This window comes from Sinocyclocheilus rhinocerous, unplaced genomic scaffold, assembly GCF_001515625.1.
Source record: "Sinocyclocheilus rhinocerous isolate Xijiao unplaced genomic scaffold, SAMN03320098_v1.1 scaffold43, whole genome shotgun sequence".
NCBI classification, from domain to species: Eukaryota; Metazoa; Chordata; class Actinopteri; order Cypriniformes; family Cyprinidae; genus Sinocyclocheilus; species Sinocyclocheilus rhinocerous.
The window spans coordinates 1,145,705-1,152,238 of NW_015628370.1; positions in this window are offsets into that span (position 1 = coordinate 1,145,705).

Here is a 6,534-nt window from a genome sequence, read left to right on the forward strand (position 1 = left end):
TGTAAATGATGGAGATATATAAACCTATTGAGATAAGATTAAATATAGAAACAATATATATATATATATATATATATAGAGAGAGAGAGGGAGAGAGTTTATATAAATAATATTTTTAAATACATTGTTTCTATATTTAATCTTTAAATCAAAAGGTTTATATTTAGTTCTGCTATGTTCTGATTAATGGGATTGTAGTTCTTTCACAGTGGTACAGTGCACATCAAAGTTTCTAATGTTGTGACTTACCTTTTAGCCGGTTGGTTTGGTTCATGGCTTATAACGCCTTAATTTATTTTATTTTATTTTATATTATTGATTTATTTTTAATCCCTATGGGATTTAAAGGCCGCTGAAAACATGGGAGGTCACTGTTTCACTCTATAGCAAGTAGCAAAACATAGATGTTTGGTGTGTCTTAAAAGTTTATTGGCTATCTAAAAAATACCAACATACCTTTCTGATTTAACATAATATACAACAATGAAAAGAAAATGACATTCGTCAAACCATTACATGTGCTCATTAAGTTTTGAAATGTCCTTTCACAGAAAGCAAAATAACAGCTATGAAATAACAGGCAGTCCTGGCTTCAGTTTGTTCAATCTTTTCCCCATGTGCTTTGCTCCATGTGATTCTACTACTCATTTCCCAGAGGGGAGAGAAATCACAGCAATCACTTTTTATGTCGCAATTGTTTCTCCTATAGACAATGAGAATGAGATAACAAGATCAAACTGAAGACTTGCTTAAACCTGCTGCTTCTGAGATTTTTCCCAGTAATTTCACACATTTCTCCTGTAGAGTTTCAGAAGAGATCTCAATAATGTCTCAAACTGTGCTCATACTCGTCAAGATACCGAAATCTGTAATCAAAAGTGTATGAATGCAAACATTTCTAAATATTTAATAACTAATTCTTCCAGGAACCAAAGACCAAAAACATGTCTATACTTCATTGAAATATAAGAGAGTTTTATTGCATATACTAAACTTTGAAAGAGCAGTATGTGCACAACACAAATTTCCTTCTGGTCCTTCTCAACAATTCACAGCTCTAACAATAAAAAGTAGCTTACATGTAAATGTATTACATTTACATCAGATCCATCTCTCATTTATTTCATATAGACATACAAAATGTTCACATGGCCCGAGCAAAACAAGCTGGTTTGTCAGATAACATCTGCTGTGCAACTCCAATGAGATCTTAATGATTCAATCCCTTGGATGGACACTTGTTGAGGAGATGAATTATCCCTGTAATCTTAAGGCCAGGGAAGTGTCAATTGAGCTTTACAGATGCTTCAAATGACCAGTAAGAGATCAGGCCCTGGAATGGATGCTATCGATATACTACAGATGGGATGAGTGAGTTCATGCCTGGAGCTGCTCGTATCAGTCTTGAGTCTGACAGTCTGAGAAGATGGATGGATCTAGCGAAGAGAAAGACATTGTTTTCCAGGGTGGAAAAACTTCTAGAGTAGGGTGACATGAATGCTCGTCCATTTGCATGTGTTTATGGGTTGTTGTGGTAATAACAAACTTCAGCACTCAGGGGGGTGATAGAGTTCACTTCAAATGTCTGTGCCATTAAACCGAGTGTGTCAATGTTCAGCTAGCTAGCCGTAAACATGTTTACTGTTTAACTAACTATAACTAACTTTGCTCAGCAAGATTCTCTTGAAATTGCTGCACCGTGACAGTAGTAGGGCTGTGCAAATAATCAAATGCGATTTTCATGCGCATCTTGTCAAAGATGAGAACTACACAGAGCCGTAGATCACTGACAAGCTACGCAATATCGCGTTCAAAATCGGCAATCAATCGTCGGCGATTTTGAACGAGATATTGCGTAGCTTGTCAGTGAACTACGGCTCTGTGTAGTAAATGCTGCTCCATCTGAAAGCACGTGATGGAGATTTACTACTAATCACAGAACCGGCTTTACTGACAAGATGCGCATGAAAATCGCATTCGATTATTTGCACAGCCCTAGACAGTAGTTGACCTAAATGAGAAACTGACTGCAGAAGAAGACGGTTTTTGCTAAAGCCCGCTATAGCGCCCCTTGTGGTAGTAAAGCAGACAGTTCACTGAAAAAAATGGTTAAGATAACTGGTTTTATAACTGGTAAATCCAAAATATTATCGCTGAATTAACCTAAATGCATTTATTTATGCCAACAAAACTACATTTTATGGGTTAAATCGATTAGAAATAGCACTTTCTGGTGAAAACGGCGGGTAACCACTTTGCACATGCTTTGCAAATATGAATTTGCAGTTTGGCTGAAATCGGGCTTGTGTATCTTTATGAAAAAGTACCCTTGCATTTGCAAAAGAGTACTTATTACAGAAATAATAAAATAATATGAATTGAAAAGCTGAATGTAATGGTTTCAGACGCTTAACTGCATGTTATTTACAGTTCAACGAAACTGTATTACAGTTTAAATTGAGATAAAATGCATGTAGCTGAACTTTAAAGTGATTTTCTGACCCACTTACATAGGACTTAAGTACATCTTTATATCTAATTTCATAATTACTTCTGTTGTCTTTGAAATATGGTTAAAGTTACTGCTGAATGTACTGACAAGTATTTATGATCAACTAAAATATACTTTAATGTAATTTCTATTGAAACTTGTATGTCATGAATTTAAATATGTAAATTACAAAATTCACATTTGTAATGATGAAGTTGCAATTTAGTACATTTAAAATATATGAACTTGAAATGTAATATTGAATAACACACTAAAATTATAATATAGTAATTATAATATATATAGTTAAAATCATAATCAAGTACTATACTTTAGTACTTTAGGATCCATTCAGATGATGAAAACTTTTTCCTTTCCGTTTTTTTTTTTTGCGTACAGACGACAACGTTATCAAAACGATCCCTGTTCACACCGATCCGCGAAAATGACTAAAGCTGCACTATTCATGCCAGGCCAGTAGTTGGCGATGTTACTTTGTAAAGAAAGACTACGCATCTGCAGACATACTAATTACTATAGACTGAACACGTAATACACATTTGCATAATTGCATAAATTAGCATTTTCGTCGTTTACAAGGAGATGATAACGGCGTTGTTTTCAAAAAGCGTGCACTTTGAAACCTGTTTTCAAAAGTTCATGTTTCTCAGTCGCCCAAAAAAATGCTGTCGTGTAAATTAACGGCCAAAACGCAAAAAAAAGCTTTCCTTTTTTAGTTGAAAACTATGTAGTGTCAACACCCTCTTAGTATGTTAGTCAACCCGTCAAAATAAGTGTACTTCTGTAAACGCCACAAACGATTATTAAAACAATGATTTAAAATGCTTTAAGTAAAACTTAATTTGACATTATTATAACGTGCACTTTTTAAAAGTCTACTTACCTGTGTTAAGAAACAGTTATAAAAGAATGGACTCTCTTTCAGTGGCTTTTTATTTATATTATAATACATATATTACATTATTATATGTTTTACATTCATATAATGCTATCTGCAAGTACAGATTTTTACAAAACATACTTTAAGATTTTAAATACTCTAAAGTGTACATTCAATTCAATTAAGCGCACTTCTTTTTCACAAGGTTAGCTACCGGCGTTTGCATTAGCATGCTCCGATGTGGAGTATGTTTCAGGTCTTTCTGCTGTTTCTGCCTGCTTTTTACTATAATATCGCTCATTGTCCCTCAAGAGGCTGGTAGTGTGCAGAAGTGCCTTTGTGCTCCTGAGCTCATGTAGGGTTCTGCTTTAGACTTTATCTTGTTTGCCGTGTAAGCAGCGCTGTGCACCCAGGGCCCAAAATTCAAATACAGGGAATATATTAACTGCGCAGTTTGAGCTGCGAGAGGAAGGGGGAGGGGAAGCAGAGCGGGATGGAGACCCAATGGAGGAATACAGAGAAACCAGGAAAAAACAGTGTATCTAGTACATCAGATTTTATTTAGCATGTACCTCTAATATTTGGGATATAATGGTGAAATCACATATTTCAAAACCTTCACCTCTCATCTGCGCCCCGGTCCGTACAGGGTGACTGTGTGGTCCACTGCCGGGACAGCTGGGATATCTCAGTGTGGAGCGGCACACTTTAGGCGTGACCCTAAAGTCACAGACCCTAAACTCTCCAACACCACCCACCAGTCAACTGTGAAAACAAGACGTGCTGCTGCCTTGCAGGGGGCCTGAATGCTCCTTGAGGGGGTTTGAGGTTTGGGGGAGTTGGAGTGGGCTTTTGCCCCGGGGCAAGGCTGGGAGAGGTGAGGGCCGGGAGGTATAGGTGGGCAGGATTAGGGTTGCTATTATACCTCATTGAAATGCTGATGAAAGCACTGCGCTGTGATTGCACTTGTGCAGCCAAACCTCCATAATGCAAGAAAGGTTCTTTAAAGAAAACGTTCAAGCTCAGTTATCCTGACCTAAAGGTTCCCTTGTGAAAAAGAAGTGCACTTCAGCATGCTTTTAAAAATAGCACTTATTACAGAAGTGTTGTCAATTAAAAGAATATACTTAAAATTGAACTTAATGTAATGCTTTTGGACAATTAAATACATCTTAAGTGCGAAAAATGAAAATATATTATAGTTTGAAATGATATTAAATCTGAACATTAGTGTGCATGTAGTTGGCCCCCTTAAGTAAGACTTTAGTGCATCTTTATATGTAATTTCATAATTTCTTCTATTGTATTGAAATATGGTTAAAGTTACTGCTCAATGTACTGACAAGCATTTATAAACTTAAATATACTTTAATGACATTTCTATTGAAACTTGCATGTCATGTATTTAAATATATTTGTAATTACACATTTAAAATGATGAAGTTGCAATTTAGTACATTTAAAATATATGAAATTTAACTGTAATACTGAATAACACACTGCAGTTTAATCAAGTATGTTACATGTGCTTTAGTATGTTGGTCAGCACTTAATGGATTATTAAAACAAAGATTTAAATGTACTTTATTATTACACATTATTACAAAATGACTTTTTATAAGTGTACTTGAGTGTGTAAAGAAACATTCATGAAAGAGAACTCTCTTTAAAGTTCACTTAAGTGGCCTATTATTTCATTACTATTCTGTTAAAAAAAGAAATCTGAAGTACACTACAAGTGCACAGTTAATACAATTAAGCACACATATTTTTCACAAGGGCCTTTCTTCACATATTTTCCCACATGAAATCTGACTGCAAATTTTCTCAGAACTGAAACACATGACATTCACAGTGGTCTGTAAAGTCTCCTCCCTTTGTGCTTTAGTTTATCAGTCAACGTGAAAGAAACATGGACAATATTCCATATTTATGCACAATCCTGATCTTATGCAATTTCAGCAGTCAACATTCTTCTGAATAAAATATTCATTCTAAATAAATAATAATAATGTTTTATCAAAATGTAATAGCTTGCTCCGCATATAAAGTGTCTGCTCTTTTTGTACAAATCACTCTTATTTTTCAACACCTCTGCTCCACCTGGCAACATTGTGGTATGTAACACACACTTATAACAATTCAATCAATTCCTGATAAAAACGTCCCACTCTACATTTTTTTTCCTCATTGGATCTCCTGTTTCACATGGAAAAATATCGTATTACACATCTAGAATGGAGTCAGACTGTCCTATTATTCTGTCATCATTTACTCGCCCTCAAGTTATTCCAAACTTGTACGAGCTTCTTTCTTCTGTTTAACACAAAAGAACATTTTTGAAGAATGTTGGTTACCAAGCAGTTGCTGGTAGCCATTGACTTCCATAATGTGGAAAAAAATACCATGTAAGTCAATGGCTAGCAACTGTTTGGTTACCAACATTCTTCAAAAAAAAATAAAAAAAAATAAAAAATAAATAAATAAAATATGAATTATGTAAGCCAATGACCAACTGCAACTGTTTGGTTACCAACATTCTTCAAAAATTAAAGGGGTGGTTCACTGGGATTTTTCTAGGCTTGATTTTGTTTATGGGGTGCAGTCTAACATGTGTTAATGCTTCGATTTTTAAAAAACGCATTATTTTTCTAATAAAAAATAAAATACTATGGAAGTCAATAGCTATGTTTCCATCAACCTATTTTTATGCGCATTTTGGATTATCACATAAAAAAAACGCTGGATGGCAACGCCAAGATGCGCATAAATTCTAAAAAATTTTATGCGCACAACTGAGTAGGATAAACTTTTTATCCGCTAAGAAAAAATATGCATTAAATACAATGGAAACACATTTACCGAATAAATTCCAGCATGCGCATTGAAAAAGTCACGTGACTTTGCGCTATGAGACGGTATAAATTGACTAACCAGCGGACCGATCTCGTTCACAGCATATATATGTTGTTTTGGTCATTCTGAAATGCCTGAGGAAAGTCTGTCATCAAAGTATTTCTGTATAATTACTGTCTTACATGACTGCGTTCCCAAACAGCAGGCATCCACCTCTAAAAGCAATGAAGCAATTTATTGTGTTACGTCTGCTCTCTCTGAAGCGCAAGTAATTTATTACATATGA